The 27,617-nt window shown below is 38.8% G+C and overlaps 1 protein-coding gene across 3 annotated transcripts in view; it reads left to right on the top strand.

Annotated features, from left to right (window-relative positions):
- LOC147616394 (pentatricopeptide repeat-containing protein At4g39530-like) overlaps window positions 1-27,291 on the top strand; it is a 59,060-nt gene extending 31,769 nt beyond the window's left edge. For 2 of the 3 annotated variants that reach the window (XM_086777460.1, XM_086777462.1), the window contains exons 3-4: window positions 26,537-26,613; window positions 26,725-27,291. The gene's annotated coding sequence lies outside the window, so the exon portion shown is untranslated. The remainder of the gene's footprint in view (window positions 1-26,536; window positions 26,614-26,724) is intronic. The other variant, XM_086777463.1, reaches the window with a different exon arrangement.
- Window positions 27,292-27,617: the final 326 nt, after the last annotated feature.

Raw genomic sequence — 27,617 nt, 5'->3', positions numbered from 1 at the left:
TGTTCGTGATAAGATTGAACAAAGTAATGTAAATGTGGATGTATTGACTCAAGATAGGTTGAATTTTCTCAATACATATAGAGATTGTTTTACTGATTCATTGCAGGAGAGCTACCTCTCCTGAGAGGCCCGAGGATCATCGCATAGAACTTGTGCTAGGTAGTTTCCCTCCTAACAAACCCGCATATCGTGTGAGTGCCACACAACAGGAGGAAATCATGAAGCAGGGTAATGAGCTTTTGGAGAAGGGTTTGGTCCAGCCAAGCTCCTCACCTTTTTGCTCTCCCGTGCTTCTTGTGCAAAAGAAAGATGGATCATTCTGTATGTGCATGGATTACCAAGCTCTAAACAAGCTCGTTGGGTCTTTAGGGTCCCAGTTAGGGACAGATTTTGGTGATGTTCACCTTTTCCAAGAAGGCAGCCTAGGGCTGTAGCAAAGTACCCTTTTTGTACTATAGCAATATACTGAATTTCCAGCACATCTCTCTCTCTCTATATCTGCGTTTTTGCATCAGCATGTTGCCAGTAGTGTTTAGGGCTGAAAGAAGACTCCCAGAGCTTTCGCGCGTTACACATTCGGAATTGGCCAGAGTTATATAATGTGCATGAGGGCTGTAGCTTTCTTTTGCTCCAAAAAAAAAGTGCATGTGAAAGAGGGAAGGATTCGCCTAGAGGTGGAGAGCTAGGACCTAGATGTCTGATACCATGTGAAAGAATGCATAGGCGGAAGTGATCATCGTATAGACAAAGTAGAGAGAGTCAAAGAGAGGGAGAGAGTAGGCAATGATCAAGTGCTATCATTATGGCATGAGATTTACAAGGGGTTGTACAGCAGCCAGCACTTGGGCTTCAGACGCTATGTGCTAGGAATGGAGTGGTTACAACAAGTGGGAGAGCGGAGGCCTTGAAGCTGGCCGACTGCCATGATCTCTGGCCGACAGCAGCCCACGACCTGTAAAATTAGCCACGACTCATAAAAAGGAGATAAAATACATGTTTGCCCAACATAAGGTCTAGATCCCGTCCCACACACAGAGATGCATAGAATTCTAACACAGACAAAGTGTCAAAGTCAGTGGGAGGGATGTCACGTGCACGCCCGTGCCATGGCTAATCTTCAGCATGAACATCATAAATCCCTGTTTAGGACAGCATCATCATCAGCATCAACATCAGGATCATCATCATCATCAGCAGCAACAGCATCACCATCACCATCAGCAACATCATCATCATGGAGGGTCTGGGAACCAGTCGGCAGCCATCAAAGGCAACCAGCCTGCAGTCTCGGTAGCCATCAAGGGGACCTAGGCAACAGGCAGCCATTCACCAGAGTGTAGGCCAAACTGATGGGCAATCAATAAAGGCAGCGCAGCATTAAAACAGCATTTTAATGTTTATTTTTGTCCATGAGCTGGCCGACAGCAGAGATAGAGGCCAACCAGCTCCTCTAAGCATATATATAAGCAAGAAGTCATCATTGCATTCCATATCAAGTACATTCAGTCATTCATCATTTTGCAGAAGCATAGACATCAATAGATGCATGTAGAAGGGGCAAAGGTCACCCATTGGGGTAGACCAAGGGCCTATACCATGTACAATCATTCAGTAACCTTTTTGTACCATATAAATAAAACAAAACCCTGACACCAACTATCTCTCTTCTTCTCTCTCCTCTATCTTAATCATGTTTATTTCAGCATCTTGTTCTTAATCAAGCTTAAGGTTGTGGATCATTACAGAAAGGCTTCCGCGCATGCAACAACCCACTTAAGGGCCCCCACTGCTGCCAGTGTATTTACTTATATTGTTGCAACTGAATGAACTACAAAGATGGGCTGAATCTGCCCTAAACAGTGAGTGACCTGAATTAGGGTGGTTCTCACAGAGAACTCACCTCCTTCCTTGACTTAATGGCTGCCCGGGACTGTGGTAAAGTACCACTGATGTAGGCGACTTCTGGAGAGCCTTGCGTTTTCTTCTACAAGCCTTCTATAATGCATTTTTCCTTGGCTGAACTAGGTGCCGTTTTTCTCCCTTGCTTGCCCTTATGGCTTGGAGAAGCTTGCTCGCTACTTGGGACACTCAATGCCTCTGGACTGATCCTTGCCACCTTTATATAGGTTCTATGCTGGCCAACTAGGGCATGTAGGACTGGCCTAGTAGAAGCCAAGGTTGGCCTTGCTCTAGCCTCGGAAAGGTGTGCCAAAAGTGGTGACCTTTTCATGCGTCGCTTTTTTATTTTTGGTGGACGCTAGACATTCTGGAAGCTTACATCATTCGGAGATGGACAAACCTAGAGTAAAAAAGTGTGGGCTGTCCGCACAAAGTATCCACGGCCCCTTTTTTGGTACCATAAAATGGATTCACACACACAGACTTAAGGACTCTAGACTGCCGACATGGCACCTTAGTACAGCCGTGTGCATATGACAAGGAATACTAATGCCCAAAGAACGTAGACCTTGCCAATACTTCCACAATAATGCCCCAGTAGCCCTATGGTAGAACTTAAACCACAGGAAAAACACTTGTTATGCCTTATAGACACTAGGTTAACAAACTTCAGGCCTTGCAGAGAATAGATTAATAAAATTATAGCACCAAAGCACAATTTGGGATTCAAATCTGAATTAAAATCATGCAAGAGCTGAAAATAGATGGAGGAACATACCTCTCAACAACAACAACAACATTGAGTGTCAAATACTGAGCTCCAATGTAACATCACCATACAATGTAGCATGCCTTGTCAATAGGGCATCCTTAAGTGCAACAATGCACCTTGCAGCACAATGGCATTGTTACAACAAGCTAGTACATCAGAGGCACAAGGTCTCGTTACAACAAGCTATCCATTTAAAGACAACCTTACATAACTTTACAACAAATCTCAACCAAAAAAAATGGATGTTGCTAAGATCGAGTGCTAATTAAGGTTTCTCCTTGAGCTTCAACAAAGACCATTAATGAGATTGAAAAAGATCGTCCTGACACTCTAAGTCATAACGCATTGTGACCATCAAACTAGACTGTTTTGCGTCCTTCTATGGATGAAGCACTCACTTTTACGTTTAAAGCAATCAATTTTTGACCCCAATACCAAACCATCGAAATACTTTGGACATGGCCATGCCCTAAATTTCCTACAGTATTCGCTCATAGGTACTCAATGGCTACCACGAAATTCAGTAATTTCTAAACACTACTTTTTACTTCTTGAAAATAGTATTTCCCAACAAACACTACAAAGTTCATAAATTTGCCGGAATTATCTAGATTATGGTCCCAAATATAGGAAGAATGCTTCAGGAGATTCCGAACAGCCACACACTCTAGGATCAACTGTTAGTTGCTAGAGCTGAAGATCAGCAAGATGTAGACGCTTTGATGAAGGAGCTTGAAGAGCTCCGGCCTTTACAAAGGGACCTGGATGTACAAAGAGTTATTGAGTCCAAGTATCAAGCTAAGGTAGAACAGATGGGGGTTGAGAAACCTCGAGAGTTGGCTGTTGCATATTTCAAAAGCCGTGGCGATGATGTCTCCGATGATGAGGGCAAGTGGGTTTTCACACGGCAACCCCGCAGGCAATCCTGTGAAGGGACTTCTGACGATATTGTGAGAGGGCATGCAGCCCGAGGGGATGATGTACGTTGGCATGCAGCTCGAGCGGATGAAGAAGGGTTTTTAGCCCACATGGAAGATGAGGAAGACCTAAATGCATTGTCAGTGACATCTCTTGTTAGAAGTCATCTCCTGTCTATATTTATACACCAGGGCCTCTGTTGTGGGTGTGCCTGCCCTGTATAAGGTGTTTTATCATTTTTCCTCACTCCCCGTATTTTTCCCTATTTTTTCCATTTTTTCCATGGTGTGGATGGATGCCAGATGGTTGGCAGGAATGCAAGAAGTGCTAGGTCAATAGGCATGAGCCGGGGGGCAAGAAGGTTGATAACAAGCTGTCCAGACAGCATATTTATGAATGTATGAAATGTTTCTTATGTGGCAATAAGGATCGTATGAAGTCTCAGTGTCCTCAGAATGTTAAAAAGTCTAATGTGAAGGATGTAAATGTCATACCCGATGTACAAGGGAATACTGCACATGAACCTAAGAGTAGAATTTTATGCAAGGCTTGGGGTAAATTGACGCCTTGTTTCTCTTTGATAGTGCCTCTACTGATAATTTCATATCTATCTCGATGGCTATTGCTCATGGGTTAAAGCCCGAGGAGTTGGGTATGGATTTTCATGCAGATGTCACCTTTGAGGGCAAAGAGGTTAAAGTCACTCCCATCATAAGGAAGCTTCGTATACAGATTAAGGGCTATTTGGACCATGAAGACTTTTTGGTAGCATTATTTAATGGATGTGATGTAATACTCGGGATGCCCTGGCATTACTGTTTGGATCCCAAGATTTTGCATAAGGAGAAGAAAGTGAATTTTACTCATAGAGGTAGGGAAATTTGCATAGATGTAGGTACCACTGGGAGTACTATACTAGTTGTAAGCCATATTTCCATTTCTAAAGCAATAAAGAAATCAGCTTATTCTTACTTGGTTTTTGTATGCGATAATGTTGAACATGATTCTGTGACTCCCATTGATCAGGACAAGATTAACTTCTTAAGTGACTATACTGATTGCTTTGTTGACACCCTACCTGAACAGTTACCTCCAGATAGGCCAGAGGATCATTGTATTGACATAATCCCGAGTAGCTTCCCTCCTAATCGGCCTCCATACAGAGTAAGTGTCGGCCCAACAAGAAGAAATTATGACTCAGGTGAATGACCTTCTTAGAAAGCGTTGATCCGACCGAGTTCTTCGCCTTATGGTTCTCGAGTATTACTTGTTTAGAAAAAAGATGGTTCGTATACGACGTGTGTAGATTACAGAGTTCTGAACAAAATAACTGTCAAAAATAGGTTCCCGATTCCTAGAATTGATGACATTCTTGACAAGCTTGAGGAAGCTACGTGTTTCAGTCGTATTGATCTCAAGAGTGGCTATCATCATATTAGAGTGATGCCTCAAGATGTTTATAAAACTGCTTTCAGAACACCTTTCGGAGTATATGAATATTTGGTAGTACAATTTGGTCTTACAAATGCTCCCACCACTTTCAATAGAATGATGGATAGGATTTTTAGACCTCACCGCAAGTTCACGGGAACTTTCTTTGATGATATTATTATCTTTTCAAAGAGTGAGGCAGAGCATAAGGAGCACCTAACCATTGTGTTTGCAGAGCTTATGAAACACAAGCTTTTGATCAATGGAAAGAAGAGTGAATTCTTCTTGTTAGAGATCCATTATTTAGGACATATTGTTTCGAAAGAGGGTGTACGCATGGATCCTACCAAGATCCACGCTATTAAGGACTGGCCAGAGCTTCAAAATGTATATCAATTTAGGAGTTTCACTAGCCTATGTTCTTACTATTGTTAATTTATTCAATACTTTACTTTTTTGGCTTCTCCGTTACATGATTTAACAAAGAAGAAAGTTGTATTCAGTTGATTTGATTCAGAGAGAATAACTTTCCAAAAGTTAAAGGATGCCATTATCTGAGGGCTTGTTCTTATCATTCTAGATTTGCATAGACCCATTGTGGTTGAGTGTGATGCATGTGGAAATTTTTTGGGGGTTGCTTTGAATCAAGAAGGTCGACCCATTGTGGTTGAGTGTGATGCATGTGGAAATTTTTTGGGGGTTGCTTTGAATCAAGAAGGTCATGCAATGGCTTTTGAAAGCCGCCACCTACAACATGCAAAATTGTACTTGCAGGTTTATGAGAAAGAGTTATTAACTGTTATTCATGCCCTACAGACATGGAAACATTATCTTTTGGGGGTTGAATTTATGGTTAAAACAGATCATCAGAGTTTACGACACTTTCTCACAAAACCTAAACTCTTATAGAAGCATTTAAGGTGGGCAAATTTCTTATCCATGTTTCATTTTCAAATTTTGCATATCCCAAGAAAGAAGAATTTGGTAGCGGAAGCTTTGTCACGAAGGCCTCAAGTGCATGCAATGACTATCGCCTACGATTGAGACTTGTCAGCGATGCGAGATATGTATTCTTCGGACATAGATTTTCAGCTTATTTGGGCTGAATTGATTGGGGGTATTGCTGTCCCATCTTATTCGGTAAGAGATGAGTTTCTAATGGTGCAAAACTGCATTTGCGTGGTAAATTTTTTTCGTCAAAAAGTTATGGAAGAGTGTCATGCTCCTCCGTATGCATGTCATTGTGGCATTCTGGCTAATACACAGGCTTTGGAACTATATTTCTTTTGGCCAGCTTTACGCAAAGATATCAAAATTTATGTACATGAGTGCCTGGTGTGTCAGAAAGTCAAATTTGGCAGACACAAAACACTTGGTTTGCTTCAACCTTTACCCATTCTACATGAACCATGGGAAAGCATTGCCATGGATTTTATTATGGATCTACCGAAATCTGCACATGGTAATGATGCTATTTGGATTGTCATTGATCGCTTTAGCAAACAGGCACACTTTATTCCTATGAGGAAAACAATTAAGCCAGAACACACGGCAAAATTATTCTTGGCTCAGATTTTTAGACATCATGGCATGCCCAAATCTATTGTGGGGAATAGAGATCCTCGAACCACCAGTTTATTTTGGCGAGCATTGTTAACATGAGCACAAAGCTGAATTGTTCATCAGCTTATCATTAACGGATGGTTAGAGTGAAATCGCAAATTCAGCCGTACTTGATTTACTCAAATGTTATATATCCGAGCAGAAAACAGATTGGGAGAAATACTTATCCCTAGTTGAGTTTGCGTACAACAACACTGTGTATTCTTCAATTTGGAAGGCTTCGTTTGAGATAGTTTATGGCAAGGTGGTGTTACCATCTATCCTATGAACTAAAGATGAAATCTTTGCAGCAGATGAGTATGTCAGAGATTTGCATATTGCGTTTGTATAGATACGAACAACCATAGAAAGATCTCAAACTAAGCATAAAAAGGCAGTTGACAAGCACAAGAGATAGGTAATTTTCAAGGAAGATGATTGGGTGTTACTGAAGTTCGAGAAAGCACGACTTCGGAAGCGGCCAGGTAAAGAAGGCCGATATCCTAAGCTTTTGAACAGGTATCATGGGCCATTCTAGATTTTACAGAAGATAAATGAAGTGGCTTATAGATTGGTACTACCCGATCATTGAAAAATACATAATGCATTTCATGTGGCCTTATGTGGGACCACCTCCTATGGAACCAATTTTGGAAGATATGAACTCGAGGAGGTATTGCAACTTGAGCATATAGTTTTTCACAAGGAACGTAAGCATGTGGGAGGAAAGCTTGTACGCAGGTATCTTGTGAAATTTAAAAACTATTCCACTATGGATGCAAAATGGATGGACGAGGATTATTTTCAAGATTATCTAAAGCTTTTGACGGCCTATCTGGAAGCTTTTCAATTGCGGTCAACTACTTAGAAGCCGAGGGGGATGTCACAAAATTCTTAATTACTTATGTTTTCTACTGTACATGTGTGGCATATGGAGCTTGACATGACAGTACATGTATGGCATATGGAGCCTGACATGGTGTGTTTTCATAGGACTAGCTATCTTAGTGTTCACCTGTATCTATGTTTTGGGAAGATTCGAGAAGGATTTTGGATCCTTGAGCACTTAACTTGATTGATACAACTGAGTAGATGGGTGTTTCTTTCAGTTTAGTTGCACTCATGTGTGTGCATGATCTTAATATTTTTTTTCCTGGGAAAAAGATCCTTCTATTAGTTACTAAAAAAACCAGCCAAGAATGGCTAAAAACAACCACGAAGGGCTAGATACAAACTCGCCTCATGTAAAAGGCAGGAATCAAGTAATCAAAGGAGAGGAAAGAGACGCTTCTCCTCTGTCTGGCCGCTCTATGACGAGAAGGCTATATCATATAGGGGGAAGGGGGGGGAGGGGGGAAACAACCACATAGGTGGTCTGTAATGCCAAGTGGGATCACCACCTCTATCAGTGAGAAAAGGACCAAGCCGCCAGAGCCTTAAGAAAGCTTCCCGCCGCTTCCGCATGCGTTCAGATCCACCCTGCAACTTTTCCCATTGGCCGCGAAGAGTGGACTCAGCTGGCGGAGTGTGTGTACCCTCAGTGGCTTCGTTGCATCTAGCTCGCCATATGTGCCAGGTTCCCTGGCATGATCCTGGACGCCAGTGATTTGTACGTGGGGCTGTGATGACTGGTAATGCCGAAATGTGGTGGTGAGAGACCTGAAGGGCTAGCCCTTCCCCATCCTCCTCGTAAGCCTTGACCACCTCAACCTCTGTGGCCCAACCAACAATGCCCCATGTAATGATCCGGGTTGAGGCCCTGTCCATAGTGAAGATGCGGAGAATCCACCACCAAACCTGCTGAGCCTTCGGGCAATCCCAAAGACAATGTTGCTGAGACTCCTAGGGGTGGCCACAGCTCGGGCAAGTTGTTGGCCAACCTCCAACTGCCAACGAAGTACTGACTCTGCCAAGCTCCCATGTGCCATTAGCCAAAGAAAGAGAGTGATCTTTCTAGGCCAAAAACTATCGCGCTGTATATGCATAGAAGAGGGCATGCATAGTCTCCTCCCAATTAGCGGGGTCATGCCAAGTCCACTCACTCGGGTCCCTGAAACCGATCCCGTCAAGTGGGAATAGACTCCGTTGGACACCCACACGCGTAATAGCACAACTTAATATCATAATTTGAAATGGACAACTTAATGACAACTTGAAATTTAAATGAAATGAAATGAGATAGATGGACACCAGCACTGGGGCCGGAACGGGCCGACATATATAATATATTATTGGGAGTATTTAACAAATACAATGCTCCATGGGTTCCAAGAATCAGATGATGTCCATGTACAAATGAATACAGTACCAAACAAGAAGCTCGAAGTCGACGTTCGAAGTAGAGCGACCACTTGAGTGGTCCAGTCTCTACGGTCCTGTGCCTTCACTGGACTCCGCGAGAGCGCCCCACTGGTGTTCCATAACCACGCACAAAGAGGCGCTCCCGTACTAACGTCTGGCTCTCTCGATCTCAGCACCTTTGGACCGTGGTTCTTCAAGAGCTTGGACTACCCGGCACCGAACGGGTGTTGCCGTAGAGAGAACTCCTTATCAGATTTATCACAAAGTTCTTTACTTAAATCTGAAATTCACTTACTTGTAGATTGCAGATGGAAGACCAATACTCATGGTGTCTGTGTGCAGTTACTTGAGAGGGACACCAAAGTGCAGTAGCATGTCAAGAGGAGTAGCTGCCTGGGGAAAAGTATAGCCTCCTGAAGAAAGGAGATGCCGCCGATGTAAAGGAGGCACAACCGCCTACAAAGAAACAGCAGCCACCTTCTTGTGGGAAAGGAAGAGGAGTAGTAGCCGCCACTCTGAAGAGATGCCGCGTGCAAAGGAGATGAAGCGCACAGTTGACAGCCGCCTGTTGGAGCTGGAGCGCAGCTTGCTGGTGGTGGATACACAGTCGCCTGCTGTGGTAGGCAGCGCAGCCTGTTTGGCTGCCTGTCACAGGAGGCGCACACACACACAGTCGCCTGGCTGCTGAGAGGAGGGGAGGCGCCTAGTCGACTGCAGTAGACAGGCGTAGCCTGCTAGACAGAGGGTCGTGCGTAGTCTGTTGGAGATGGCAGTCGCCTGTTTGGAAAACAAGCGCAAGAGATGATCGTCGGCTAGATGGTGGAAACGATCGCCGGTTACCCCTCCACGAAGGGTGGTCGCCTTTTTTTATGGGTGTTGGAGGGGAGTAAACAATTAGAGCTGGTTGGCTCCCCATGTTTGCATGTGGGCGGCCAACTCCAAGGTGGTGTGGGTAGGTGACCATGCACCTAGCCCCACACACACACAAGTTAAGTGTGGCTACCGACCTTGGCCCCTAAGTGGGTGCCCAAATTGGGTGCCCACTTTTAAGTGAATGTGAACATATAACCTTATAAAATGAAAGGTTAGAGAATAAAGTATTAAACCAACATGTGCGATATACTTACCACCTATTCACATGCAACAAATCTCGTCAGAAGACAGAGCAAACTTCAGGACTCATTGGCAGGCATCCCCGCTCAGTAAGTAACACGTCAAGCAGGCAAACACAAAAATACAAGTCATGCGAAAACAGTTTCAAACATGCAAAACATGAGTGCATGTGCAAATAGTATCATGGACATATCTCCCGTTCATGGAACAAGTACAAAATATCTGTCGGGCACAAAAATGGCACGACGTAAAACATAAATCCTGGTCTTTCTATGGAGTGACAATCCCATAGGTAAGACACAGTTCTAGGCACGAGCCTCCCTATGGAGTGACAGTCCCATAGGCAAGACACGGCACGAATACTGGCTCTTCCATGGCATGACAATCCCATGGATAGAACACAGTCCAGGTCATACACGGGTGGCACCAGTCTGGCTCCCGTCCATATGACACCTTCGTGCTAACACACGGGTGGCACCAGTCTGGCTACCGTCCATGTCAAGCAAGAATACTGGCCTCTTCACATGAGACACCGGCCTGGCCTCAAGTGAAAGAGACACAAAAACTGGAGATGGACCAAATGGTCGGCCAATTGGTGACAGTCCCACTGAAGGCGCGTGAGAGGTCGGTACTCCCATATCCATAGCCGCCAGAATCTCTCCCTAGCCACCTTGGCCGGTGGTGGGTCTATATGCCACTCCCGTGCCTGAAATCCAATCACCCTCACCCTCTGTAAGGTGCAGCCATAGAAATCCCCTAAGGGGAGCTCGGATCTCTCTAATCTTCCATGGGATCCAATAGAAAAGGTGAGCAGACCACTGCCCTCATCGGCTCCATGGACTGCCACATGCATCGTAAACATGCCTAGCCACACTAGGGGAGTCAGGTTTGGGATAGGAGTGAGCCACTCCTGAGGAATAGCTGAGTTGATGTCGATGCTAAGTCTGTCTCTATCTCGGATTCCTGTCAGGTCTCTCTCCTGCACCTCCGGGGTGTAACTGTTTGTGTGCGATCCAATCTCCAAGAGACCTGGCAGGTCCTATGCTCAACGCTCCCCATGATACATGAGGTCAGGCCCCCAACATGTGGGCACTAGGTAAACGGATCAGGGGGTTCCAGACCAATGGTTGCCGAAGCCGCTCCTGTGAGAGTAAATTGGCGGTTAGGCATCAAGGGGCAAGCTACAAGGGGCTGCGTTTTCTTCTAGAGGGTGTGTTTTCTGTTGTATAGCCCGTTCTTCATGAAGCGTTTTTTCTCTTCTGGTGCTCTTGCCTTGCGTTTTCTTCGCGGAGTCCAAGTGCAATCTAGGGGAGATTGCATTGGTGATTGTGGTGAAGCTTGTGGATCCAAGCTCCCATGGAGACGATGATGAGAAGAAAGACCTAATCCTACACTAATTAACATGTGATTAAGCTAAGCTAAGGTGGGTGATACCTAATGACAATCATGATGAATGAACTAAGCTAATTAAGCTTTAGACTCAAGCACAAGTAGGTTACAAGATTAAGACTTGTACTCATAAAGAGGCTTGAGAGCTTGCTTATATTCATTGCTTGAAATGGTCTCCTTTTATATGAGGAGAGTACAACAAAGCTATGATAACTCGTGGGATAATTATACTAGGTGACTTGGCACTCTAGCATCAAGTAGGTTACAAGATTAAGAATTGTACTCATAAAGAGGCTTGAGAGCTTGCTTGTACTCATAAAGAGGCTTGAGACCTAATGATAATCATGATGAATGAACTAAGCTAATTAAGCTTTAGACTCAAGCACAAGTAGGTTACAAGATTAAGACTTGTACTCATAAAGAGGCTTGAGAGCTTGCTTATATTCATTACTTGAAATGGTCTCCTTTTATATGAGGAGAGTACAACAAAGCTATGATAACTCATGTGGGATAATTATACTAGGTGACTTGGCACTCTAGCATCACTCATTTCAACACCCCCCCTCGATGCTAGATTGGGTACAATTTTTAGGCTCACTCTTCCTCTCTCCCTCCTTGTGCTAGGTTAATTTTGTCCTTTTGCTACTTTGGCATTATAGCTACTTTGGCTATGAATTTCAGCTTGAGTGCATCATATGGTCTCAGAGGCTGATTACATCACAATTTTATAGAGACAAGAGGGATGAAAAATACACTGGTTCTTTCGCTAGAAGAGCGTGTCGTTTGGTGGAGCATCTTTGACCTTGATGTAGTTTGCCTGCTTCTTTTTGTGATAGCAATCGTCTTCTAGGTGACCAATTTTTGCACAGTAGTCACAAACAAGCTTTGGTTTATCTTTATTGCGACATTCATTCTTGCTATGACCAAGTTTTCCATAGTGATAGCATCTTGGAAGTTGAGATGTTGATTGATTTGTCCTTTGAAATCTCCCACCCTTTGCATACAGTGCTTGCTCACTTGAATGTGATTTGAGTGGTTCTTTATCCTTGAATTTTGATTCATGTTCAAGTAGAGATGATTCTATATCTTAAATTTTAGTGTTGGGTACATTTTTAAGTGTAGCAACAAGTGCTTCATAAGGTTCTTTGTCAACACTTTTAACAATACAGCAATAGATTCATCTTCTTCAATGACTTTCTTTAATGCACTAAGTTGCTGCTTGATACCTTTAAATTTGTTAATGTGTTGTGCCATGGTCTCGGTGTCCTTCTTGTCGAGCTTGTAAAACTTCATGAGAAGGTTGATCTTTGAGCTCTTTGAGTCGGTGTCGAAAATCTTGTTGAGTTCTTACCATGTCAACTTGGCATCTTTGATGCCAGCAATATGACTAATCACATCGTCACCAAGGTTTTGAGTGATAAGGCCCAATGCTTTGTTGTTTTGGAGTGGATCAACCTCCACTTGTTCATCCTCAATTGGAAGCTAAAGTCTCTTACGCATAAGCAAGTACATGGTCTTGCTTTGCCATGTGTAAAACCCATCACCATAAAATCTTGAGACGACTTCTACATGCTCCATGATGAGAAGGGGGTCTTACCTTAAGCCTTGATTTTAGTGCTTAGGCAGTGTCTAATCCTTTCACAAGTGATTAAGGTGTAAATTATATGCTAGAGATAAACTCAATGCGGTGAAAAAATCACTTAAGTTGAGCAATGCCAGTGGTTGAGATGAATTTTGATGCAACAGAGAGTTTTTCACAATGGAATAACACTCTAATTTTTTAATTTTGACTTTGATTTAAGCTCAATTTCTGCTAAATGATTACTAATGACAATGATTAAGTGTTAATCATTGTGATTAACAGAGCTAAAAAATGGAGGATGAAATTGAGCAAATTGGTAGCGTTTTTGGTGAGTCTTTTTGCCTGGCTTTCTTGCCTTTGATTAGAACTCAAAGGGAGCTTAATGTTACTCAAAAAACGGCAAAAAATGATGCTTAGGCTTGATGGTTTTTTCAGCGTGTCGTTGTCACCATTGCATGAATAGGGCTCAAATTTCGTTTGTGGGTAGCTTAGGGCATTGCTAACCCACATCCAAGAGGGCTTGGGTTGATTGCAAGCAATAATGCGGAATGAGCAGAAGCTATCATGCGGCCTGCAGCGCAGAAATCGGGTTGTGGAGGAGGATTCTATCTAATTTCTTTGGTGAGGCTCTTAGCAATGAGCTAAGGAGTCTCTCAAAAGGAATTTGAAGATGGTTGACGGAGCAAGCAATGTGAAGCTTGACAATTTTGAGCTATAAAGTGAGGTGAGTAGATAGGATGAAATTAGTGAAGAATAAAGATGAGTAATGATTGAGATTAAGCTAAAGAGAGATTGGAGAAGACTAGAGCTAAGCTAATAGGGAGCTTAAACCAAGCTTTGATACCATGTTAAAGCTTGTGGATCCAAGCTCCCATGGAGACGGTGATGAGAAGAAAGACCTAATCCTACACTAATTAACATGTGATTAAGCTAAGCTAAGTTGGGTGATACCTAATGACAATCATGACGAATGAATTAAGCTAATTAAGCTTTAGACTCAAGCACAATTAGGTTACAAGATTAAGACTTGTGCTCATAAAGAGGCTTGAGAGCTTGCTTGTATTCATTGCTTGAAATGGTCCCCTTTTATATGAGGAGAGTACAACAAAGCTATGATAGCTCATGTGGAATAATTATACTAGGGGACTCGGCACTCTAGCATCACTCATTTCATGTTTGCATGCTTGGAACTGTCTTCGCGTGACTTGTATTCTTGTGTTTGCATGTTTGACGTGCCACTTACTAAGTGCGGACGCCTGCTCTAGTGAGCCGTGAAGTTTGCTCTACCTTCTGAGACGAATTTTGTTTCATGTGAACAGGTGGTAAGTGTATTGCATTTGTTTATTTTATAGCATTATTTGTAACCTTTGTTTTTATAAGGTTGCAGGTTCACACTCATTAATGAGTGGGCAGCTTCCCCAATATCTCATGATGCCCTTGGTAGGGTGGGCACCCACGCATGGGCCATGGTGGGGAGGGAAGCCCTCCCTTAATCAGGTGTGTGGGGGTGGGTGCATGGCCACCTACCCACCCCCCCTTGGGAACTTTGGAACTGTGGCCGCCTCCATGCAAATAAGGTGGGCCGGCCAGCTGTTCGACGTGTGCCCCTTCCATCGCTCAGGCGTGATCCTCCTCTTGTATATAGGCGGCTGTGCATGGCAATCTTCTTTTATCTGGCCGGCAGGCGACCTCTCCATCGTTTTACCCACAGACGGCTGCGCGCAGGTCACTCCATCGTTTATCCACAAACGGCTGCGCGTAGGGCACTCCTTCGTTTACCCTAGGCGGCTGCGCACACGTCTCTCTTTCGCTTGCCCACAGGCGGCTGCGCACAGGTTCCCATCTCTTTTGCCTTGCATACAGGCTTCACAACAACAGGCGAATATTACTTCCCATACTATTGGGCAGCTGCTGGCTCTCCATCCCCTATCTCTCAAGAAGCTGGCAGCAATAGTAATAATAAAGACTTCTCCTTTCATACGTGGGTGCCTAGTACTACTGAAGACCATATTCATTATTTTACAAGGTAAGTGGATTGAGATTCAAGCAAAGGTCTTTGGTGTAAATCTTACAAGGGATATCCTCTGTTGCTAACACCTGTAAGATTCCTCTCCCCAGTCCTCATGATGTCCAGTATCTTCCCCTGTAATTCATTCCCCTCTTCAGAAATATAAAAGATCTTGTTTCTACCTGTTTTGGCCTAGAGAGAGAAAATATTCTAGAGAGATAATATTCAAATTTTAAATATTTTTGGATAGAAAAATACCTCATCTTATTAAAATAAGTTTCCCTGAAATAGAAGTGTAAAAAGATTTTCAGAAGGTGCATTAGAAATTAAGTATAATCTGTTCAAGAGGCATTATCTTGGGGGTGAAGATTTTTTTGAAATTTTAAATTAAGGTTCCTATGGACCAATAAGATTCATCCAAATGTAAGGAGGAGATAAATGAAGAAATAAAAGGAAAATCTCCCAAAAATGAGTAAATACTCACATAAGATGAAGAGTTGACCAAGGACAAGGTTAATAGTTAAAAAGAGAGATATTTAAGTGAAATGATGTATTTTTGACACCTCTACATGGGAAAATTTTCCTCATGAAGAGGACGTCTATTTCACATGTTTGAATGAGTTTTAACCTCCCAAATAATGAGATATTTTCATCTCTCCTCTCTCCTGTTTCAACTAGATCCAAAAAGTGACCAAAACTGACTTAAAATGGTCAAAAATTGACCAAACTGATCTCGAAAATTCTAGAATCAGTTGGCTTGGTTAGAGGCTCACTTTTTTCTATAAATAGAAGCCCTCCCCTTTGTTGAAATATAATAGTGTTTTATGCACTGTTACTCTGCTCCTCCCAAGCCAAAAACTGTGAATTTATTAATAATTCACTAGTTTTTGACATTTCCCTCTTCCAAAGATTGGTGGCCACTCTTGTTACAAACAAGAGTTGAATCCTCAAACTATCAAGCCAAAGGAAAGCTCCAAGAAATTATGTAAGTAGAGATTCTTATATTTTTCTTTATTGATTTTATGTTTTTCTAATGTTTATGATTGTTTGAAGTGATAAATGGATGTTATGCCTTGATCGAAAGGCTTTTCTTCTCTCTCTTCTTAGAATCAACCCTTCTTTATCCTAGTTAAGTGAAAATTATTGAAATTAAACTTTTTATAATGTTTTCTCTCTTATAAGTGAATTTTGATTAGTATAGATTACTTTAAATCAATTAGAGTTAATTTTTAAGATAAAAATTAAGTAGAAAAAATTAAAAAATGGTTAACCATACAAAGGAGGTTATGGTGAAATTTTTAAAAATAAGAATTATCTTTTATTATGCTAAAAGAGTAATTCCTATCAATTCTATACTCTAAAAGTGTCATTTTCATGCATAGAAGATGCATATTGATTATTATTATTTTTATGCATAAAAGAATAAATTTCTTTTATTATGAAAGTGTTACTTTCATCAAAATAGATTTTTATGTATAAAGGAATAATTTTCTTTTATTATGAAAGTGTTATTTTCATCAAAATAGATTTTTAGGTATAAAAGATTATGTTTTTAATTATAAAAGTGTTACTTTTATCATATTTGAATTTCATGCAGAGAGGTATGCATAAAAGATTATTATTGAAAAAGTGTTATTTTTATCATATTTGATTTTCATGCATAGAAGTATGCATAAAAGATTATTATTTTATTGTAAAAGTATTACTTTTATCATATTTGATTTTCATGCATAGAGGTATGTATAAAAGATTATTATTTTATTGTAAAAGTGTTACTTTTATCATATTTGATTTTCATGCATATAGGTATGTATAAAAGAATATTATTTTATTGTAAAAGTGTTACTTTTATCATATTTGATTTTCATACATAGAGGTATGCATAAAAGATTATTATTTTATTGTAAAAGTGTTACTTTTGTCATATTTGATTTTCATGCATAGAGGTATGCATAAAAGATTATTACTTTATTGTAAAAGTGTTACTTTTATCATATTTGATTTTCATGCATAGAGGTATGTATAAAATATTATTATGTTATTGTAAAAGTGTTATTTTTATCATATTTGATTTTCATGCATAGAGGTATGCATAAAAGATTATTATTTTAATGTAAAAGTATTATTTTTATCAAATTTAATTTTCATGCATAGAGGTATGCATAAAAGATTATTATTTTATTATAAAAGTGTTACTTTTATCATATTTGATTTTCATGCATAGAAGTATGCATAAAAGATTATTTTTTTTATAAAAGTGTTACTTTCATCATAAATGATTTTATGCATAAATTAGATGCATAAAAGAAATTCTTTTATATTAAAAGAGTGATTTGTATCATAAATGACTGTATGTATATTCATATGCATAAAAGATATATTTTTTATATTAAAAGAGTGATTTTCATCATAAATGATTTTATGCATAAATAGAATGCATAAGAAAAATTCTTTTATTCTAAAAGTGTAATTCTTACTAAATTGGATTTATACATGTAAAGATGCATAAAGAAATCTGTTTTTAGTTCAAAAGAGGTATTTTCGTCAATTTTGATTTTATGCATAGGAAGATGCATTAAAGATTTGATTTTCTATTCAAAAGTGTCATTCTCATTTAAAATGAATTTATGTATAGGAAGATGCATAAAAGATTGATTTTTATTTCGAAAGTGTTAGTCTTCTTAAAATGTAATTTATGCATAAATAAATACGTAAAGAAATCTTATATCGAAAATAAGAATTCTCTTGTATTCTATAAATAGATATGAGGATGTGAAACGAATCAATTAGATGAAAATGAACGAGGAATAGATGTAGTTATATGTATGTGAAAGAAATGATGTAGATGTGGAATGTGAATATGGATGTATGGATGAGAATGTGAATGTGAATGTGGATGTATGTAAATGTGAATGTGGATGTGAATGTGGATATGGATGTAGATATAGAATGTGGATGTGATTGTATGTAAATGTGAATAAGGATGTGGAATGTGGATATAGATGTAAGGATGTGAATGTGAATGTGGATGTATGTGAATGCGAATGTGGATGTGTGAATGGAGATATGGATGTAGATATGGAATGTGAATGTGGATGTATGTGAATATGAATGTGGATGTGTGAATGGGGATATGGATGTAGATATGGAATGTAAATGTAGATGTATGTAAATATGAATGTGGATGTGAATGGGGATATGGATATAGATATGGAATGTGGATGTGGATGTATGTGAATGTGAATGAGGATGTGGAATGTGGATATGGATGTATGGATGTGAATGTGAATGTGGATGTATGAATGTAGATGTGGATGTGGATGTATGAATGTGGATTTGGATGTGGATGTATGAATGTGGATGTGAAAATGGATGTATAAATGTAGATGTGAATGTGGATGTACGAATATGGATGTGTGTGTGGAATAATGAATGCAAATATGAATGTGAATGGATATGAAGTCGATATGAGCAAATAGATGAGATGAGATGTCATGTGAATCATCAGAATGTGAATGAATAATATAAGATCTGAACGAATGAGATATAATGAGAAATGGATGTGATGAGACGTAATGTAAATTAAGAAAGATAGGAATGGATGTTATGTGAAGTGAATGAATCCGATGTGATGGGATGGAAAATGATGTATCTGGTCAAGAATGGATACATATATGATTTGGAATTGGATTAAGTAATATGGATTGATATGAAATAATGTGGAATGACGAGAGTTCAATATGGAAACTATATTTGTAAACTGTTTGCAAATGATTGTTTTATGTCAAAGATGTTGGAAAGCATTTTGACTGTCTTAAGTATGTGGTCGTAGAGACCTACTTGGTAAAGTTGCAACAGTTGACGGAGAGTCAATGGAGGACGTCTCGCGTAGCAAGGTCGGTCGAGGTCTTGACCAGCCTCGGTTTGATTTAAATGGTGAGCTTCCGGTACGGTGGATGAGGGACCAAGGAAGCGGCCTATGAGTGAAGCGCTAGGTGACCTGCGAAGGATCCTAGAGGGTGCTGACCATACGGTACTCGGGCTCTGGGTCGCCGAAGATACCCACATGTGCGTTGTGGAAGATATTGGAATAAGGAGTAAGAGTTGTTTTCTGAAACCGGGCATGGATCTGGTTGATTGATCTTGCTGGTCGTTAACGGATGAGTCCATGGCTCTTTTATATAGATCTGTTGGTTGATCTTGCTGATCTTCCACGGAGATTCCATTTTGTTATGTGAATATATTGTCGATTATTATGAGCTAGGAACTATCAAAAAGGCTCCTGAGTGAACAAGTGGTGAGCGTTCTGGTTGCCAATGATGCCATAAGTACACCGATAAAACACCGATAAATGAATGATTAGAAATATGGATTCAACCAGAGATTTTGAGGATAGTGATCAATGACATAATGGTTTCATTAAAGGATTGTTTTAAAGTTAGCTGATGTTGAGAAAAAGGTAATTTCATATTGGGTGGGTAAGTGGTGCGACTAGTTTTATGTTTGCATGAACTTTCAGCTAGGAGACTTGGGAACTCTTTTCCTTGGTACCTGGGACAAAACCTAACCAAATTCCTAATTGGATCCCATCACTACAGTGGTTGGGCGGTTGGCTAACCCATGGGACTGGATGGGATTAGGCTGGACTGATGGATCCGTAAATCGAGACTTAATTTCTGTTTAGTTCGATAGATGAAGTAAATCCCGAACAAAAATTATTCTATGGAAAAAGGATCAACGGCTGTGCCTCTCGATGAGGAAAAAAGCGTTGGTCTCTATGATCCAAGTGCAAACGGTCAGATCAGTTCAGTTAAGTAAGGCTTTTGACTACGTTAGGGAAAAGCTATCCTGGTGGAATCGCCCGTGCGCTTTCCGGGCAAGAGAAGTTTTTTCAAGTTCGGTTTGGAAGAATCGAGGAATTAGTCACCTGTCTGGATATCCGTAGGCGAGGTCTCGAGTGTGGGACCTTGTCCCACGCAAGATGTGCTACTTCCGCTGCTAGCACCCCGAATCCGTTGCGCGGTGGGGACAAGGATCTTACAGTTGGTATCAGAGCTATTTGATTAATGAGGATCAACCGAGAAGCCAAATATGTCAAAAATTTATCAAGAAGGACAAAATGGTTGTAATTGTGATAAAAAATTCATACAATTTGATATTCAAACTGAAATTCGTAATTTGGTAATTTGGTCTGCAGGTGGAAGTACCGCAATTGTATGGAATCCCTGACTTGCTTGAGGCCTAGACATGATAGTATTTACCTTATAATTCCAAGGACCGTGACTACCCGTATATATCGAGGGTATAACTGCAGCTCTTTACTGGCTGTATATACGAGTAAATCTAAGACTTGAAATTATAAGCATTAATGCTATCCAGTTGATGAATTCGAATGTGGTTGATATGATTTTTAAATTCTGGTTGAGAACTGATGAGTTGATTTGGATTCTGATTGAAAAATGATGATCCCTGAAAATTGGTTGAAATGTAATAAGCTGAGCGAAACCGCAATGAGGATGAATGGGACGAGTCCCTGTGATAATATTCGTAGCTAGAATGAAGTTAATGACTTCAGCCAATCACTATCAGATTAGTGGATTATGCTGCCAGATTACTACTGTTAACTTTTGTTCAGTGGATCAAGTTAAGGGATGATAAAAATCTGAAAAATTGAAATCCCCATGGAGGACTGTTCAGATGGAAAAATTTAGTCTAATGGACCATTACTGTGTTAAAGATATGAATGAGATATTCTGAATGAATTATTAAATGATAATGCATTCTATATGAGTATCTTTATCCCTTGATTCTGTGGAGAGCCGACCTATTTAGACAACCCCGGAATCAGTTGAATCAAAATTCGGATTGAATCATAAATAAAGAGACTTAACAAGAATTTTCGTATTGATAGGAACATGGATCGAGGTCGTCGTGGTAGAAATGTTAACCCCTAACTCGATGAAGAAGAGCTTGACCCGGATGTTCGTAAAACTCTTCATAGTTTGCAGCCTGGACCTTTCAAAGGTGGAGGAGAAAACTTGGACGAGACTGTGGAGAAGTGGATCGAATCAATGGAAGAATACTTCGATGTCACCGGGTACAATGAGAAGAGCAAAATGGCTCTTGCAAGACTGAAGATAGTGGAGACAGCTAGAGTGGCATGGAGAAACCACTGCGAGACAAACCGTCTCGATCAAAATACCCAAACCTGGACCGATCTCAAGGCTTACCTCAGAAAGAGGTTTTGTCTCCCAGGCTTTCTTGAAACTAAGATGAATGAGTTCTTGGAACTAAAGTAGGAAACCCGAAAAATTGAAAAGTACCATCAGGCTTTTGCACTTCTCCGTAAATATTCCCCTCAATTGGATGAAGAGCAGCTGATGGCCAGGTTCATTCAGGGAATGAACGAGCCATTAGATACTTTAGTCAAGAATGCCAAACCTATTTCCATGGCCGAAGCAGTTCGGATGGCGAAGGATTTCGCCAAAGCCTTTGATGTTAAAGTCTCGCCAAAGCCAGCACTATAACCTTTCAAAAGGTTTTTATTCCCAGAAGGTGATTCCAACCTTCCTCCGCCTAAGAGATATCAGGGTCAAACCCAGGATATGGAAAGTTCCAGAATGGAAGAAATGTCCTTTTTTCAAAACTCAATTCCCTGGCTTTCAACTTCAGAAGTTCCACCCTTGAACAAGAGAGTGAAATGCTATAACTGTCAAGGATTTGGACATCGCAGTATGGATTGCCCAACTCCTTTTGGATCAAGGTTTTCAGGGCAGGGAAATCAGGGATCAAAATTCCAGACTCCAGCCCCTTCCGTCCAGAGTAATCACGGTTCTATCCGCCAAAATCAGGGAAGTCCCAGAGGTAGACTCTCTATCCAACATGCACTTTCAACCTAAAGTAATGCAAGACCTCCACCTGAGAATAGGGGAAGTCAAAGAGAGTTGTTCCCAAATCGGCCGTCCACTTCCAAAGCAGTAACGCTGGAAATGATTGAAGAAGAAGAAGAAGATGAAAAAGATCATACTCCACCCGCGAGATGAGGACATCTCGCGTTTTTTAAGTGGGTAGAATGTAAGATTCCTCCCCCCAACCCTCATGATGTCCAGTATCTTCCCCTGTAATTCATTCCCCTCTTCAGAAATATAAAAGATCTTGTTTCTACCTGTTTTGACCTAGAGAGAGAAAATATTCTAGAGAGATAATATTCAGATTTTAAATATTTTTGGATAGAAAAATACCTCATCTTATTAAAATAAGTTCTCCTGAAACAGAAGTTCAAAAAGATTTTCAGAAGGTGCATTAGAAATTAAGTATAATCTGTTCAAGAGGCATTCTCCTGGGGGTGAAGATTTTTTCGAAATTTTAAATTAAGGTTCTTATGGACCAATAAGATTCATCCATAGGGAGGAGATAAATGAAGAAATAAAAGAAAAATCTCTCAAAAATGAGTAAATACTCACATAAGATGAAGAGTTGACTAAGGACAAGGTTAATAGTTAAAAAAAGAGAGATATTTAGGTGAAATGATGTATTTTTGACACCTCTGCATGGGAGAATTTTCCTCATGAAGAGGACACCTATTTCACATGTTTGAAAGAGTTTTAACCTCCCAAATAATGAGATATTTTCATCTCTCCTCTCTCCTGTTTCAACTAGATCCAAAAAGTGACCAAAACTGACAAAAAATGGTCAAAAATTGACCAAACTGATCTGAAAAATTCTAGAATCAGTTGGCTTGGTTAGAGGCTCACTTTTTTCTATAAATAGAAGCCCTCCCCTTTGTTGAAACATAATAGTGTTTTATGTACTGTTACTCTGCTCCTCCCAAGCCAAGAACTCTGAATTTATTAATAATTCACTAGTTTTTGACATTTTCCTCTTCCAAAGATTGATGGCCACTCTTGTTACAAACAAGAGTTGAACCCTCAAACCATTAAGCCAAAGGAAAGCTCCAAGAAATTGTAAGTAGAGATTCTTGTATTTTTTTTTATTGATTTTATGTTTTTCTAATGTTTATGATTGTTTGAAGTGATAAATGGATGTTATGCCTTGATCGAAAGGCTTTTCCCATCTCTCTTCTTAGAATCAACCCTTCTTTATCCTAGTTAAGTAAAAATTGTTGGAATTAAACTTTTTATAATGTTTTCTCTCTTATAAGTGAATTTTGATTAGTATAGATTACTTTAAATCAATTAGAGTTAATTTTTAAGATAAAAATTAAGTAAAAAAAATTAAAAAATGGTCAGCCATACAAAGGAGATTATAGCAAAATTTTTAGAAATAAGAATTATCTTTTATTATGCTAAAAGAGTAATTCTTATCAATTCTATACTCTAAAAGTATCATTTTCATGCATAGAAGATGCATATTGATTATTATTATTCTTATGCATAAAGGAATAATTTTCTTTTATTATGAAAGTGTTACTTTCATCAAAATAGATTTTTATGTATAAAAGAATAATTTTCTTTTATTATGAAAGTGTTATTTTCATCAAAATAGATTTTTAGACATAAAAGATTATGTTTTTCATTATAAAAGTGTTACTTTTATCATATTTGAATTTCATGCATAGAGGTATGCATAAAAGATTATTATTGAAAAAATGTTATTTTTTTCATATTTGATTTTCATGCATAGAAGTATGCATAAAAGATTATTATTTTATTGTAAAAGTGTTACTTTTATTATATTTGACTTTTATGCATAGAGATATGCATAAAAGATTATTATTTTATTGTAAAAGTGTTACTTTTATCATATTTGATTTTCATGCATAGAGGTATGCATAAAAGATTATTATTTTATTGTAAAAGTGTTACTTTTATCATATTTGATTTTCATGCATAGAGGTATGCATAAAAGATTATTATTTTATTGTAAAAGTGTTACTTTTATCATATTTGATTTTCATGCATAGAGGTATGCATAAAAGATTATTATTTTATTATAAAAGTGTTATTTTTATCATATTTGATTTTCATGCATAGAGATATGCATAAAAGATTATTATTTTATTGTAAAAGTGTTATTTTTATCATATTTGATTTTCATGCATAGAGGTATGCATAAAAGATTATTATTTTATTATAAGTGTTACTTTAATCATATTTGATTTTCATGCATAGAAGTATGCATAAAAGATTATTTTTTTATAAAAGTGTTACTTTCATCATAAATGATTTTATGCATAAAAGAAATTCTTTTATATTAAAAGAGTGATTTTCATCATAAATGATTGTATGCATAATCATATGCATAAAAGATATTTTTTTAAATTGAAAGAGCGATTTTCATCATAAGAAAAATTCTTTTATTCTAAAAGTGTAATTCCACTAAATTAGATTTATGCATGTAAAGATGCATAAAGAAATCTATTTTTAGTTCAAAAGAGTTATTTTCGTCAATTTTGATTTTATGCATAGAAAGATGCATTAAAGATTTGATTTTCTATTCAAAAGTGTTATTCTCATTTAAAATGAATTTATGCATAGGAAGATGCATAAAAGATTGATTTTTATTTCGAAAGTGTTAGTCTCCTTAAAATGTAATTTATGCATAAATAAATGCGTAAAGAAATCATATATCGAAAATAAGAATTCTCTTGTATTCTATAAATAGATATGAGGATGTGAAACGAATCAATTAGATGAAAATGAATGAGGAATAGATGTAGTTATATGTATGTGAAAGAAATGATATAGATGTGGAATGTGGATATGAATGTATGGATGAGAATGTGAATGTGGATGTGTGAATGTGGATATGGATGTAGATATGGAATATGGATGTGGATGTATGTAAATGTGAATAAGGATATGGAATGTGGATATGGATGTCTGGATGTGAATGTGAATGTGGATGTGTGAATGGGGATATGGATGTAGATATGGAATGTGAATGTGGATGTATGTGAATATGAATGTGGATGTGTGAATGGGGATATGGATGTAGATATGGAATGTGGATGTGGATGTATGTGAATGTGAATGTGGATGTATGTGAATGTGAATGAGGATGTGGAATGTGGATATGGATGTATGGATGTGAATGTGAATGTGGATTTATGAATGTGGATTTGGATGTGGATGTATAAATGTGGATGTGAAAATGGATGTATAAATGTAGATGTGAATGTGGATGTACGAATGTGGATGTGTGTGTGGAATAATGAATGCAAATATGAATGTGAATGGATATGAAGTCGATATGAGCAAATGGATGGATGAGATGTCATGTGAATCATCAGAATGTGAATGAATAATATAAGATCTGAACGAATGAGATATAATGAGAAATGGATGTGATGAGACGTAATGTAAATTAAGAAAGATAGGAATGGATGTTATGTTATCCGATGTGATGGGATGAAAAATGATGTACTGGTCAAGAATGGATACACATATGATTTGGAATTGGATTAAGTAATATGGATTGATATGGAATAATGTGGAATGACGAGAGTTCAATATGGAAACTGTATTTGTAAACTATTTGCAAATGATTGTTTTATGTCAAAGATGCTGGGGAAGCATTTTGACTATCTTGAGTATGTGGTCGTAGAGATCTATCTGATAAAGTTACAACAGTTGACGAAGAGTCAATGGAGGACGTCTCGCGTAGCAAGGTCGGTCGAGGTCTTGACCAGCCTCGGTTTGATTTAAATGGTGAGCTTCTGGTGTAACCATTCCATTCTTAGGGCATACCATTTGAAGCCCATCTTTTGGTTGCTATACAACCCCTTGTAAATCTCATGCTATAATAATAGAACTTGATCATTGCCTACTCTCTCACTGTCTCTGACTCTCTCTACTTTGTCTATATGATAATCGATTCTGCACATAAAGTCTGATGGGCATGTGAGCTTTCATGGAGACGTGTCCATGTATTGAGACCAGGTTCAATGTATAGTTTTCTGTCTCTTGGGTCTTCTACTTACATTGCCAAAATGACACTGATGGTATTCATGAACCCGTTTCTGGTACTCATAATTTTATCTTACTCTTGGAAAGTATAATTCTCAGAAAATCAACGAATTTTCTGTTTACAGAAATTACCTAGACACTTCTAAAGTTTCTCATCCATCCATTGAGATGTGAAGTGGTGGAGGATAGAAACTCCACCAGTTTATCCAGAATAACTTGAAAACAACTTATCAGTCTCTCAAAGATTCTCTAATTAATTGCAACTTGGTTGTTGGGAGAACTAACATTTGGACGAATCAATTTTTCCTTCTTTTGTAGCACAAACCCTATCTCTCCCATGTGTGACATCTATATTGTGCCAAGATGAGTTGCTCTTCGGATACAGGGCCAGCTCCCATAGACAAAGCAGACTATCAAACATGATGTGCTTACTCGTATAAAAAATAAGTCACAATAGTAGTGCACATCACTTACATTCTCACTTGCTTGATTCCATTATAGATACTAGTCTGAGATTGGATGACTTTAAAAGAGTGTATTGTATATACCCCTTCTACAACTTAAATGATAAAGAACATGGCATTTTTGTGTAGCATGCTTCCCTACAACATTGGAAGTGGTTTTTCAGAATGATGACCCGATTATTGCAGAGACGATAAAGCATCACCAGGTGTGGTCAGTGGTGTATCCACCCAATTCAAATCATCATGTTCTTTCCACTTCGTAGCAAGATTGGAGTTCTTACCATGTTTAAGCAGGTTATGGAACTTCATTTATTTAGGTCATTGAAAAGGTGAATATGATGTTGCGACGCAGTGATCTACCCACAAGAGAAGATGCATAATGCCCATCATGCAGTAGCATGGATGACAACCAACCTTTTCATAGGGACACAATCAAGAGAAGATGCATAATGCCCATCATGGAGTAGCATGGATGACAACCAACCTCTTCATAGGGACACAATCAACCTATGCCAAGATAATTGCAAAGCATAGTATAGAATAGAGAGTCTTAGGAATCAAAGATTTAATTATGCTTGGATTGGTGGGACAAGAAGATTCCACAGCAAATGGAGATAATTATTTAGAGGATGACCATAATAGCCTCACTTAAATGTTTAAGGAGGGAGACAATTTTGGTATTATGGAAGATTTCAAGAGGTGGGCTTTTCCTTTATTTTGAAATGCAAAAGACCAAAGCATAGAGTAATGGCTGCTTTCATGTTCAAATGAGGCCCTATATCTATGAGAAACATACCATAATCACATCCTTGCAGCATTCCCCTAGTTGATGGTGAAGAAACTCTCTTTCTATTTTTGAGAATTTCAATACATGCGTTTTTTATGCCCTTTTCTAACGTCTCCTCCTATCATGCCCTTTTAATGTTAAAGAAAAGAAATGTGATCAAAAAATTATCCTTCAAATGAACAATGGAAAATATTTAAACATAATCTAAATACAATCCAGCTACAATATTGATTTTGCCCTTCTTTAAAATTGAGCATACACAGTTATAATATATAATGATGTGGCAAACCATAACATGTACTAGTAGATCATGGCATATAAAATTAGAATGAACATGAGAAACATATATTAATTTCAAATCATGTACACTGAATTTAAGTATAGTAAGTTTATATTGAGCATAAGAGTTTTAAGTACACGATG

Source organism: Cibotium barometz, chromosome 38, assembly GCF_041138505.1.
Source record: "Cibotium barometz isolate CiBa-2024 chromosome 38, ASM4113850v1, whole genome shotgun sequence".
In the NCBI taxonomy this organism is placed as follows: Eukaryota; Viridiplantae; Streptophyta; class Polypodiopsida; order Cyatheales; family Cibotiaceae; genus Cibotium; species Cibotium barometz.
The sequence above is the reverse complement of the archived record's forward strand: the minus strand, read 5'-3'. Positions and strand labels throughout refer to the sequence as shown.